Raw genomic sequence first — 14816 nt, 5'->3', positions numbered from 1 at the left:
AAATAAATAAATAAATAAATAAATAAATAAATAAATAAATAAATAAATAAATATCAATCTTAAAAAAGAGAGGGAGAAGGAGAGAGAGAGAGAGAGCGACAGAGAGAATAGCCTGAGCAATAGACCTTAGAATGAGACGGGGCAAAGCATGTTGAAGATCTGAAAGGTCAGTGCAATTGGATTACAAAAAGCAAGGGAAAGGGTAGTGCAGGAATTTAAGGAAGATAAGAAAATATAGACAGTGGATATTCTTGGTGTCTACCCGTGATCCCTTTGCCAAGCTTCCTTTCTCATTGATTTCCAATTTTGTCCTGGTACTGGTCCTTATCCTACACGGCCTTTGTGACTTGGAGAAAACTGACTACATCCTTGGCTCACAAAGTAAGGACTGGTTAAAATAAGCTAATCATGGTAATCCTGTCCCTGGCCAGCAAATGGTTTAGAAATGGGAATGTACCAATGGTAACAAATGAAAAAAAAAAACATTTTTTTAAAGAAAAAGGTGGAATTTAATCTTTATTTACAGGGCACTGCAAGATAGGAGAGTCCACCTAGAAATAAGAAACCCACTGAGAGGATAAGCTTCATACAGGTTGTACAGTTTGGAACTGGTCAAGTGTAGTTTCATTACAAAAAGTGCTACAATAACAAAACACATTTAAAAAGAGTTCTTAGGGGGTGCCTGGGTGGCTCAGTTGGTTAAGCAGCTGCCTTCCGGTCAGGTCATGATCCCAGGGTCCTGGGATCGAGCCCCGCATCGGGCTCCCTGCTCAGCAGAGAGCCTGCTTCTCCCTCTCCTCTGCCTGATACTCTGCCTACTTATGCTCTCTATCTCTCTGTCAAATTAATTAATTAATTAATTTTAAAAAAAAGAGTTCTTAGTAGAGAAACAATAAGACAAACTTCTACCAAACACAACAAACAACTTTCTGCCTCAGCTATACAATCTAAAACTTAGAGGTCTCAGAAGTACCAGCCTGACTTGGAACGTATAGCCTTCAGAGGTAGTTTCTGGCACAACATGCTTATCTTCCCCTTCCTCTACAGAGAAATACTTCTCAACCAAGTTTAATGAAGCTTTGTATACAGACTCATTCCATGGTTTTGTAGAGCTTCAATTTTGCCCAAACCTCCACATTCTTCGAACATTATACTAAATTTCTCAGTTTCACCTAGTTTCTCAGCAGCCTGAAAGATGTTTGAAATGACATCCAGAATAACCAGAATAATTTTGGTATCTTTTGAAGTGAAGAGGTTCGTCAATGGTTCTATTATGCTACAATGAATGAGGCATACAATCTGTTCAACTGTCCCACCACATGTATAGTTGGTCACAGCCCATACTGCTTCCTTTTGTGTCTTTAAAGTCGCCTTCGAACACCAACAAGGAATGGGACTAATCCATGATTCACAACTTGCTGTATCTGGTCCTGGTGACAAGCTGTGATGTTTGACATTGTCCACATAGCTTCCTTCTGAATATTAGTTTTGGGGTTTGTTAGCAGGCTGGGAAAGACAGCAAGTGCTCCTGCATCTATTACAACCTGAGTCTGTTCATCTGTCCCAGTGATGATATTTCCCATGGCTCTTAGTGCAAGAGTCACAATGGGCAATTCAGTCAAAGCTTCACAAGTTGGGGCACAACTCCTGTTTTCACAACCATTTCAATCCATTTGGACCATCAGTAAGGTAGGAAGTGGCCCAGCAGGTGTCTACTAATATTTCTGGATCATCATGATGCAAGAGATGAACTAAGTTTGGAAGAATCTGCTCAACAGCATCTAATGGGGGTGCAGGATTCTTATTGCAACAAAGGTTTGAAAGGGTCCAAGTAAAGTTACGGAAGTAACCACATGCTAAAGATGACATATCAGGAACTGCAAGGAGAGCCAACAGCAGGTCAACTGTACCATACTTGATAACCAAGTCTCGAAAAACTGAACCATCACCTGCACTATTTCCTAGAGCCCATACAGCTTCTTCACTGATGTGGGCATGGGAAGATACCAACAGAGAAATGAATGCTGGGATAGCACTTCCATCTGTCATAGTCTTGGTCTGTTCTGATGTCCCAGAAGCAATGTTAGTGAGGGCCCAAGCAGATTCAAACTGAATGGGACTACAATCACTTCTGCCCAAGACGGACACAAATTTTGGAATCAAACCAGCCCAGATTATGTTGTCTATGGGGGGCTGTTTTTCCCTAGAAAGGAGTTTCCTAGCAGATTGAGTAGCCTGGAGCTGGCTTTCCAAATTGTTGCTATTTATGCCTTTGACAATGTCATCAACAGACCAATTTCCAGTGTCCTGGTTGTTGCGGTTTCCTGCAGTGGAGAAGTAGCCTCATCAGGAAATGAGCTTACATTTTTCCTTTTCAGCATCTGGTCATCCTTCTTAGCTTTCTTTAGCTCCACCTTAACTTCTGTTCGACGCTGCCTCATTTCTGTACTGTCTTTCCCCTTGTTCTTGAATCTGTTACAGTGAGCAGCTAGTGAATTAGCATTCTCATTGGTGGACATGGTTATGAGACAAAGGGAGAAAGCTGCATGGCCCACTCAGGCTTCCACAGGAGGCGGTGCGTGGTATGCAGGCTGCAGGTCAGCTGCCCTCAAAACAAACATCCACCATGGATCAGCCCAAAGATGGTGTGTGACAAATGAAATTTGAATTATTGAAGCTTTTAGGAAACTTCCTCCTTTGAGTGATACTGATGGAAAGTCATTTTTACTCATCTATATTGAATGCAAGCAAAGAAGCCTGTTGGCAGCCGTTTTGTGATTTAAGAGAAGTCAGTCAGAACAGAACCTAAAAATTGGAGGCAGATGGAGCTGAGACAACTACAAGAAAATAGGGTAACAGCCTTGATCATATTGTTCCTGAAGTCTGAATATGTCTAGATTTCTGGTTATGTGAGCCAACTTCACTGTTTAAGCTTTGGAGTTGGTTTTCTGTTATTTGGAGTAGAAAGTCTCTTAACTGGAACAGTAGATATCCAGGTATAGTCCCCTGAACAGTATATCTAAGATGGAGTCAACTGAACAGAGAGGACTGGGAGTCTTTGTGAGCAAATCATAACCAGAAAGTCTATTTTAGTGTTACACTGTGTGTTTGTTATTTCTTAGCTTTAGTAAAGTCTTGTGTAAGCCATGTGTTAATTAGAGTTCCCTTGCTCATGAGATTATGCTGACAGTGTCTTGAACCCATTATTCCAGGATCTGTAGAAATACAAAGCACTCCTCTAAATTTCTTTCTAGAAATTCTAGATTTATTCAGGTTCATATGTCTACCACCAGCAATGATTCAGTTTGTGGCTCATCTTACTCTCTAGCATATGTTGAGCTATATGCTGTCTGTTAAACATCATACCAACTTTTATGTGAAACACAACTCCTTTATTTGAAATACACATACACACACATACATGAAATTATTAGTAACCTTGTTTGAATATTTTGGGGGGATGGATATGGGGCTTACATTACTGCAAACAATTTCAAGGAATCTTAAACACTCTTATTCTTAAAGAAGTGTGCAAACTAAGGTATTTTTTTCCCTGCCCATTTCTCCCCAGTTCATGTCATCCTTTTCTTTCTTTCCTCGACCCCCCTACATTCAAAGAGGATGTCAGGAATTCCAATTTCCTCTGCCTCTACATGTGGAACAATTCAACTTTTCAATCCCAAATTTTGCTCTAGGCTCACTTTGCATATCCAAACCTATCTAGGTATCCAGCAGAACAGAAGGGACTTTCTTATAACAGAATTCACCCTCTTTCAAACAGAATTGCCTTATTAATTAGCAATTTTAAACATTCCTGTTTAAACATTCTGACCTTCTTGTCTGCACTAAGAAATACTAAAGATCTGTTAATCATATTTAGGTCAGTGTGCTCACGGGTAGTAATTGACAAAAGACCCCGCAGCTCTAGCTGCTCTTGCCCATGTGGATATTATTCTTTTAAGTCTGTTGTTAGGTCTGGATTTTATTGTGATTAAGTTAGATGGCATTTCCTTATAGTACAGATGCCAGTTATATAAAATTCTTGCTTGTAGCCAAGCATTCCAGTGCACTCACTTAGGCTTCTATCATTTATAAGAAGAACTTTTTTTTGGCCATTTACCTATAAGGAATTTGCCTCTTTTTTTTTTAACATTACTATTTACCTCAACAATAATACCAACATTTTTCCTGGCAATTCAAGTTGGGGCTCAGTAAGAAACCAACTCTTAGTGCGTTAAGGAAAAGAGGGAAAGGAATTTATTATAAGGATCCAGAGAATTAAAAAAAAAAAAAAAAAAGAACTTAACCTATTCTTTGGAAGGAGAGAAACTAGAGCAACTTCGGAGGTCTGGAGACCTCAGAGGTGGGAACTCACTGACAGAATTTTAGAAGGGACAACTTGGGACAGCTAGGGACAACTAGGGACAACCAGACTTGGGACAACTAGGCTCTAACTGCCTTCCATCTGTGTGTGTCTCGGCTAGAGGTTTTATTTTATATACTTTTTAAATTGAAGTATGACATATATTAATACACAGATCCTAAGTATCCAGCTCAATGAATCTTTACCAAATGAACATGTAACTAACACACAGATCAAAATACAGGACATTATCAGTGTTCTAGAAATCTCCCTCATACCCTCCCACCAGTCATTATCCCTCAAAGCTTTCCACTATTCTGATTTTATCACATAAATTTGTTGTGCCTATTTTTGGACTTTATTTAAATGGAATCATTTACTGTCTAGTTTCTTTTGCTCAAGATTATGCCTATGAGCATACTGTATCCTTCTTGTTGCATATAATGGTAAGTAGCTTGTTCTGATTATTATACAGTACTCCAGTGAATACTATACTCCTATGGACATTTGGGTTGTTTCCAATTTGGAGACATTGTAAATAAAGCTACAAATGAATGTTTTTGCATGTCTTTGGGTTACACATGTTTTCGGGTTCACACATGTTTTCACTCTCTGAGAGTGGAACTGCTGGGTGATAAAGTAAGCATATATTCAGATTTAGTAAATATTGGCCAAATAGCTTTCCAAAGAGGCTGAGCCAATTTATATTCCCACCAGTAGAGGAGAAGAGTTGCAATAGCTCCACATCATGCCAACACTTGGTTGTGTGTTTAATAATTATTACCCTTTCTGGTGAGTGAATAGTGTTGTCTCATTGGGTGCATTTCCTTGATTACTAATGACATTGTGCACCTTCTTTTCATATGCTCTTTGAATACTTACTTAGATATCCTTTTTTTAATGGATTTTTTTTAAAAAGATTTATTTATTTATTTTAGAGAGAGCACAAGTCAGGGCAGGGGCAGAGGGAGAGAGAATCCTCAAGTGGGTTCAATCCCAGGATCCTGAGATCATGACCTGAGCCAAAATCAAGAGTTGGCTGCTTAACCAACTGAGCCAGCCAGGCATCCCTAGATATCCTTCATTGTGAAGTGCCTGTTGAAGTATTTTAAATACTTTGTGAAGTATTTAAGTATTTTATTAGGTTGTCTGTCATTTATTAGATTCTATATCTAAAATTTAAATTCCCAGGAGAGAGTTTGGTTGACCTAGCCTGGACCACATTCTCATCCCTGTATGGAATGTGGAAACTTGTGATTGGCAGTCTTTCAGAATTATATGAAGTGGGAGTAATGGAAGTTTTCCAAAGGAAGATCCAGTGAAAAACAAATGATGTATACTTTACAATAGTTTTCATTTAAATACTCCTCTTTTGGGATGCCTGGGTGCCTCAGTCCTAGGCCTCCGACTCTTGATTTCGGCTCACGTTACGATCTCAGGGCCGTGAGATTGAGCCCCAGGGGGGACTCAGGGCTGGGTGTGGAGCCTGCTGGGGACTCTCTCTCTTCCTCTCCTCCCCAGTGCCCCCCACCCATGCCCTGCCGTCTAAATAAATAAATAAATAGTCCTCTCTTGCTTCCTTCTTTTTAAGTGGCACTGTCCTAGGGCCATAATGAAGCAGTATTTTGGTTATTCATTTCAGTAAGAATTTTAAGCTATCCTAAAAAGCCCTCTGTTTTTTAGTAATTCTAAAACTATTTTCTTGCAATATTATCATCAAATAAAAATCAGGAGTAATTTTGGTTAAATGCTTTATCTTTTTCTCCTTATACCAAATCTTATCTAATATTTTATACTTCTTATTAAAACCTTATATTAACATGGCACTGCATAGTTAATATTTTCTATTCACTATCTCAATTTATCATGTTTTAACTAATTCTTTATAATATAAGAAGTAAATTAAAATTTCTTCTTTAAAAAAATTAATATAGACAAGGCTAAAGCCCCGTTGACCAAATCGCCAAATCCCAGCACCCTCCCCTCCATGCCAGAAGTAACCACTGTTATGTTTGATGTGTGCAAAACTAATTGGACAGTAAACAGTATACGTTTTTCCACAACTTGCTTTTTTTCACCTTCAACATTTTGTCTTATAATCCATAGTTTTGCCTACATTTATACTTATGGAAATACAGAGTATCAATATACCATAATTTACTTAAACTAGTCCTCTAGTGATATTAATTTGTTAAAATTTCTCATTATTTCCTATGAATTTTTCCCATAAAAAGGGGATATATTTCTATACATAAGATTGACCCAAAAAGCTCAATGTGGAACATATAGGGGAAAAAAGACCATTACTTTTATAGTCACTATTTTTGTATTGATTCTGCAATAAACAGTTTTTGTCCTTCAAAACGATGTCCATCATTTAACACCTGGTGTTAAATGCAATCAGGGACATGCCTGCCTATTCTAAAATTCTGTTATAAGAGATCCAAGTTTTGTTTTGTTTTGTTTTGTTTTTGTACTTTCACTGTATTCTAGACAGCTATAGTGTTTTAATCTCAAAAATATCTTCTTAATGAAGCGGGGGAAATCGGAGGGGTAGACGAACCATGAGAGACGATGGACTCTGAAAAACAAACAGGGTTCTAGAGGGGAGGGGGGTGGGAGGATGGGTTAGCCTGGTGGTGGGTATTGAGGAGGGCACATTCTGCATGGAGCACTGGGTGTTATGCACAAACAATGAATCATGGAACACTTCATCTAAAACTAATGATGTAATGTATGGAGATTAACATAAGAATAAAAATAAATTAAAAAAACAAACAAAACAAACAAACAAACAAACAAAAATATCTTCTTAGAAGAAGTGACTTTATTTTTGGTCTCAAGCATGAGGCAAGAGAAGGAGGAAGAATTGAAATGCAACAAATTTATTTAGCAAATTGCTTGCAAATTATTTACCTGCACTTGAGTCTCTTCAACCAAAACCTAAACAAGTCTGTGAAGGTAGATAAGACCTTTAACTTAATTTATAAGTGGTTTTCTGCAAAACCCTCAAGCCATTTCACTTACCATCCCTTAATAAAAAAAACTGGGATTTTAATCTATATTTGGTAAGAAAATTTGAAGACAGTTTATTCAATGGTGTAGACATTTGAGGCCATCAGTGTAACTTAGAAGTGACTTCTTTGTCTCAGAAATGTGGCATTTAAATAAAGAAGACAAAATTACATATGTACACATACACACACACAAACACACTACATTATTGATAGGATAATTTTCACTTTTTAAATAAAATATTGTGCTTCTAGTTGCTTGCCAACTTGTCTTCTTGGTCTTTTATGGAGGTAATGTTATTTTTATTCACCCATTTGAAGAATTTCAAATAATAGCATAGAAATTCTCATTTGTAATACTTTTACTCTACATATTATAAATAAAATAAAAGCAATTTCTTAAATGTTTAATTCACAATCAGTCTTTTTTTTAGAGAGAGAGAGAGAGAGTGGGGGAGAGGCAGAGGGAGAGGAGAGAGAATCTTAAGCAGGCTCCACACCCACCACAGAGCCTAGGTCTATGTCATGACCCTGAGATCATGACCTGAGCTGAAATCAAGAGTCAGACGCTTAACCAACTGAGCCACCCAGCCACCCCTCAAAATCACTTTTATAGATAAATTCTCTAATTCAGATTTAAGAACAGTTAGGGTAATAGAACTGACAAATACAATGTCTTTTATTTTCCAGGGACTAATATGAAACATTTTGTAATTCAAATCATTACCTTTCTATCTTTTTAATAATTCAGGCAAATATCATTTAAAATCCTAAATGCTACTCATTTTAAGTAAAAGTTCAAGTCATTGTATAAAGATCATATAATTGTAGTAGTTACTGAAATTTTTTTCTAAGTCCCCTTTTCATTTTATCACTCAAACATGATTAATAACTAAAATTGGGTGTTATTTTTATATTTGGTGGTAAAAACAAACAATTGCATTTGGTCAAAGTGCACAGTATTAACAGTGTAGATACGGCTTATCTATTGAAGAACTGAATCCTGTGCAACCAGAAAACAATACTGGTGAGGGGGCTACTGACAACTTTGAGCTCACTGGCTATCTTCTGTAGCACAGGGATGACAATAGTAGATATTATCATCAAACTATATTTATAAGAATGTTAGGGGTCTGAAAGAGCAGAGACCTGTGGACATTACGACAATGGGCAGTAAGATGGCTCACATACGGTGTTGTAGTTCTAATAGCTAGACTCCAGATCTGTGACCCAAGGAGTAGAAGTAGGCTAGACTCTTCTCACAAGATTAGAAGCCCTAGTTCCTGAAGTGGGGTAGGGTAATGCTTCTTCTAGGAGATACATTAAGGGTCCAACTATAACTGAAATTATGATTATCACTTAGTCATTTTGAGCTTCTCATGCTAGTGGACCCATAATAAAATAAAAGAGCTACCATATTGATAGGGGGCAGAGGGATTGACTGATTATTGTGAGGAGCTAGTTTTGGCTACACAAGGAAGATAAGAAAGAGTATATGTGGAACTCAGGGGGTTCACTGGGGCCAGTCTTGGTACCTGCATGTCCAATGATGGGCTATTATAGCAACCACATCCCAATAAGGTTAATACAATCTGATGTCTCATATCCCTTGGGGACAAAAATCTGAGTCACCACCAGGCAACAACCCAGACTTACTGAAGTGCTGGCCAAGGGTGGGGGAAATCCAGACTGGGTGGTTTAGGAGAAAGATGATGAATATTAATTAATGCCCGGAGACCAGTTACTGCAGTGGGAGCTGCAGTTTATCCTACTAACCCTTGTGTTGGATTCCTCCTGCACTGTGCCTCCTATCCTCTTGCCTAACCTTTGCTTCAGTCCTTGCCGCAGCAACCGGCTGTGTAGAGACGTCATCAGACAGCATCCACTTCAGTTGTTTAGCGTATCACGTGCTTTCTGCACTTAGATTTCACTGCCGCCTGAAAGAACTTACTCACCCATTCTACGCACAAGCAAATCTGGAAATAAGAGCGTTAACAGCCCATGAGGCAAACCCTGTCTGCTAGGGGATGGCAACCAGTGCATATATACTCCTTTCTTGGGAGGACAATCCTGAAGTGCATTCTACCTGACTCTTCAGGGGTCCTTAGTGAGAGCCCCAAATCAACTCAGCAATATTAATCAAACTCAGCAACTCAAAAGCCATTGCATTGGTTTTATCCCCTTCCCTGTATTGTCTTCTCAGGCCCTCACTCATGTTCCCTATGATCAGTAGTAGGCTGGTAAACATTTAATAACTGGCCTCTCCAGGAAAAAAAAAAAAAATTACCCTCATTTATACTGTTGACCAGTTTCTGTGGTGTAAATACTCATCCTGTGGTTAATTTTATATTTTTAAGGATTTTATTTATTTATTTATTTATTTATTTATTTATTTATTTATTTGAGAGAGAAAGAGAAAGCAAGGGCAGAGGGAGGGGCATGGGGGAGAGGGACAAACAGACTCCAGGCTGAGCAGGGAGCCTGATGCAGGCCTCGATCCCAGGACCCTGGGACCATGACCTGAGCCAAAGTCAGACACTTAATGGACTGAGGTGTCCCCTCATCCTGTGGTTAATTTTAAGCTACCAACATGACATCATGAATCTACAGCTAGATAGAGATGTGCACAGTTGGTCCTTGGGAGCCAGCAGGAGCTGACTCTGGGACATCACTGCTTGACAGCATGTCTGAAAATGAACTACTTGCACACAAACTTTTGTCTCTTAAGACACAGGGTAGCTCGAGAAAGACAAAGGGTTACCTACATGTCTGGGCCAATAATCAGAGAATGGTGGGTGGTACACTGACATTAGTCATAGATACCAATAAGATGGGGGGAAAACCCTCTGATGTTGAGGGGAGAAGAATTTCTACTGTATAACAACTTGATGGCAGAGGGGGGGGTGAGTAGTGAGGGGTAAGAATTTGGGGATACTGAGAAATTTCCAGCCTTTGTGACTGGATTTAGTAATGCCATTTCCAGAGATGGAGAATATAGGACAACAACGAGTTGAGCTTGGGATCTATTAAATTTGAGGTTTCTTCATGACATTCAGGCAGATGCAGCTAGTGAGAAATGCGTGTGTGAAGCTTACAAAAGAGCTAAGGGTGTGGAAACTGTGGCACAGTATTATTGTGAAATTCCATTGTTGATAACTATGTATTATCCCTGGAATATCCTGGCTCCCTTGCTCTCCCCACACCCAGGCAGCAGTGAGTGCCCTCTGTATTTACTGCCCTTGGGGAGGGCTGTTACTACAGAAGTGAAAAGAAGAGATGAGTCAGTGCTCAGTTTCTAAGTTTCAAAATAGAGCTTTGAATCTCCCAGTAGAGAAAATAGGTTGAGAAAAAAAGTTTTTTGAGCCTCAAAAGCCTACATTTTGACTACCAAGAGCCACAGTGGATGCCCTTAGAACCGATTTAGGTAGAAGCAATGATGATGAAGCGCGGGTTTTCCTACTCTGAAGAGAGTTAGTGGTGACAACAATGTATAGATGAATGTCTCTGAGAAAGGACCCTGCTGCCTGCTTACATCCTCGCTGCTGAGCTATCAGTGGGAGGCAATTCTAGAATTCCCTAATAATGGAGGAGCTCTATGAGAAAATGTGGTGTGCCCCACTTCTTGTCAGGAGCCCCATGAGATGGGAAACCCCAGATAGTTCTCCCGCTGACATCGCCTAGAATCAGTAGCTGTAGTAGAAATGACTGGATGGTGTGATTTGACAGTGGGCTGGAATCCAGACCCCTCAGATTTCTGTCTCCACAGCAGTAGGGGAATAGCATTTGGAAGTTTCCACAATGCTAAAAGAGGTGGAAAAGAGAGGGCCAGTGAACAAGAAGAGCCCTTAGAGATGGGACAAAAACCAGAGGATGGCAGGTAAACTAATGACTGCTATATATTCCAATATAGGAGGAAGAAACCAGACACCCTCCTCCATTGCCATGACCCTATGCAAGTTCCTGGTACTCATGAGACAATGGGGAAAAAAGAAAAGTAATCATTTGATTAAGTTGAAATCTGAAAAGACGACATCATTATGCCTAAAATTTACCATAATTACCATAACTTACCAAAATTTAACACACAAAAAAACTTAAAGAAAACAAGATTATCCCAAGAGGTACAGAAGACATTGTTAAATAAAATCCAGTGTCCATTTATGACCAGTAATCTTATTATTGAATTAGGAATAGAAGTGAATTTCTTCACCAAAGAAAAGATAGCAAACAAAACAAAACAAAACCAAAAAAGGAAAACAAAAACCAAAACCCTACAGTAAGTATCATGTCATGTCAATTATATCTGTTTTCACCATGTCTATCCAAGTATTAGGACATCAGATAAGAAAAAGAAATGCAAGAGGTTAGAATGGAAGAAACAAAATTCAAAGATGTTAACAAATGTCTACATGAAAGAGAAATGAAGTATTTTAGACATGATGAACTTCAGGAAATTTGTTGAATACCAAAATAAGTATAGAAAACGCAGTTGTATTTCTGTATACCCAGTGATAAACTGTTTAGGATATGTAATAGTTTTAAAAAGACACTATCCTTATAATAACAAGGAAAAATATAAAGTATGTTGAAATAAATACAGCAAAATATGTGCAAGACCATAGTGGTAAAAATTGGAAAACTTTTGGAAGACTTTTAGATCTACTTACTCATTTCTTTATTTTTTAAATAAAGTCATTTTTTAAACACAGTTTAAGTTTATAAAAAGAATTTGTGAAGGTAGTACAGAGAGTTCTTATACCCTACATTCGTTTCCCCTGTTATCAACATCTTATGTTACTATGGTACGTTTGTTACAATTAATAAATAAATATTGATCCATTGTTATTAACTAAACTTTGCACTTTATTCAGATTTTCTTAGTTTTTACCTAATGCCCTTTTTTCTGTTCCAGAATCTTACTCACGATACCACATTATATTATTACATTTGGTTATCCTGTCTCTTTATGCCCTTCATGGCTGTGACTTCCCTTGTTTTTGATGGACCTTGACAGCTTTGAGGAATACTGATCAGGCATTTGGATTGTCATGTTTTTCTCCCAACTAGACTGGGCTTCTAGGTCTTTGGTCTCACTGAGGTAAAGTGCCATGTTCATCACACCATATCAAGGGTACATGCTATCAACATGACTTATCACTATTGATGTTGACCTTGATCACCTGGCTGAGCTTATGTTTGTCAGGTTTTTCAACTTTCCTCCCCTTTTCCATATTGTCCTGTTTGGGAGAAAGATGCTAAGCTTAGCCCACATGTGGCAGTGGGGTTATGCTCTCCCTCCTTTAGAATCTACATAAATTATTTGGAATTCTACACAAAACCTGTGTCTTCTCCCTTATTTATTTAATCACTTAATTATATCAATATGGACTTGTGTATATTTATTTTATACTTCGGATATAATTCAATACTACTTTATTTTGTTGCTCAAATTGTTCCAGCTTTGGCCATTGGGAGATCTCTGATATACCCCCATCATTGTGGGTTTGATTTTTTTTTTTCAGCACTTCCTTACTTTCTGACACAAAAAGCTGCTCCAGGCTCATCTTGTACCTTTCTTGCCCCAGTACTAGAATCAAGCATTTCTCCAAAGAGCACTAGTTCCTTTATGTATTTTTAACCAGCATAATTTCCTTTTTTAAAATCTTAAACAATCTCAAACTTACAGAAAAGTTGAAGGTATAAAGAAATGTTTTTCTTGATCCTTTGAAGAGTATTTTGTTGACTTGCTGCCCATCAACCTCCTAATACTTTAGTGTGTACATCTTACAAACAAGGTCATTCTCATCTACATAACCACAATGTAGTCATCAGAACCCAGTAATTAACATGCATTACAACCACCTCATCCTCAGAAACATTCACATTTCAGCAAATGACTCAGTAACGTCTTTTATAGCAATAGAGTTCAGAATCATGAGGTGCCTTTTTTTGCACGTCTGTGATGGTTACTTTTATGTGTCAACTTGGAGGGTGTTTTTGGAAAAGATTTACATTTAAATTGGTGAACTTTGGGTAAAGCAGGTTGCCCTTAATAGTGTGAGTGGGCTTCACCCAGTCAATTGAAGGCCTGAATAGAATAAAAAGACTATTCTCCCCTAAGCAAGCAGGGATTCTCCAGCAGACAGCCTTTGGACTTTATCCATCAGCTTCTGCTGCTGGGCCACACTGCACGTTTTGGACTTGCAAACCTTCACAACTGCATGAGCCAATGCCTTATGGTAAATTTCTTTCATATATCTCATAAGTATATATATACACACATACACACCCTATTGGTTCTTTTTTTCTGGAGAGCCCTAATACAATTAGTCTCTTTAATCTCTGCAATAGTTCCTCAGACTTCTTTGACTTCTATGTCTTTGCACTTTTGAAAATTACAGGCCAGTTATTTTATAGTATGTCCCTTAATTTGGATTTGTCTGATGCTTTATCATGATTAGATTCTAGTTTGGCAGGTATAGCACTGAGGTCAACACATCCTAGCAGATTCAAGATTTTGATCTGCCCGCATTACAGATTGTCACTTTGAATACTTGATTATGGTGCTATTGTTCAGCCTTTCCCCCTATGTAATTAATAAGTATTTTGTGGAAAGATACATCAAACTCTGTAAAAATGTCACTTGCCAAACTCTGAATTTACTCATTTAGTATAATTTACATCAGTATGAGTTTACAGTATCAGATTTATTCATTGGATTATAACCTGTTGCTATCATAATTTATTTTGCTCAAATTAGTCCATTTTTGGCAATAGGAGCCTCCTTTAGCTGGCTTCTGTGTCCTTTTGACATGTCCCCATCATTACTTCATTATGTTCTTGCATAACAAGATGTTTCATAAAAGACTATAAACAAGACTCTATAGCAGCATTATGTGTAAAAGCAAAACAAAATGAAACAAAAGAAAAAATTGTCAGTAAAAAAGGGAAGCACTGCCTCTCACTGCTGAAGTGTAAAGTTCAAACTTCTTTAAATGGCATGAAAGAGAAAGTTAAAACAAGAAGCACTATGCTGTATTCGGGTTTCAGTGAGAGAAAACGTTTAGAATTTATTTCATTAAAAAAAGAAAGCATAATGGGGTCAGTCTTTTAACACCAGAAACACAAATTGATCATTTTGTCCTTGAGCGTAATAAACATTTGGGAGAAGCTTAGTAATCTGATGCTTCATTTATCTCAACTGATACCAATTTTTTTCTTAAGTAATCTCTATGCCCAGTGTGGGGCTTGAACTCATGACTCCAAGATCAAGAGTCACAGTACCGACTGAGCTCTATGCCCCCAAGTGATACAGAAATTTTGAACCATCATTAAATTTCAGGGACACAATTGTCATTTATCTAAACAATGTGCTACAAACATTTGAAACAGCTAAATCATATAATAAGAGTTTTTTTAACAAATTAAAAAGAAAACAA

General features: G+C 38.0%; 1 pseudogene; it reads right to left on the bottom strand.

Annotated features, from left to right (window-relative positions):
- Positions 1 to 827: 827 nt before the first annotated feature.
- Positions 828 to 2897, bottom strand: LOC118003055 (annotated as a pseudogene).
- Between the last annotated feature and the right edge of the window lie 11919 nt (positions 2898 to 14816).

Source organism: Mirounga leonina, unplaced genomic scaffold (genome assembly GCF_011800145.1).
Source record: "Mirounga leonina isolate KUSES-001 unplaced genomic scaffold, KU_Mleo_1.0 Mir_91, whole genome shotgun sequence".
In the NCBI taxonomy this organism is placed as follows: domain Eukaryota; kingdom Metazoa; phylum Chordata; class Mammalia; order Carnivora; family Phocidae; genus Mirounga; species Mirounga leonina.
Note: the sequence above shows the minus strand (reverse complement) of the source record. Positions and strands in the feature narration are given on the sequence as shown.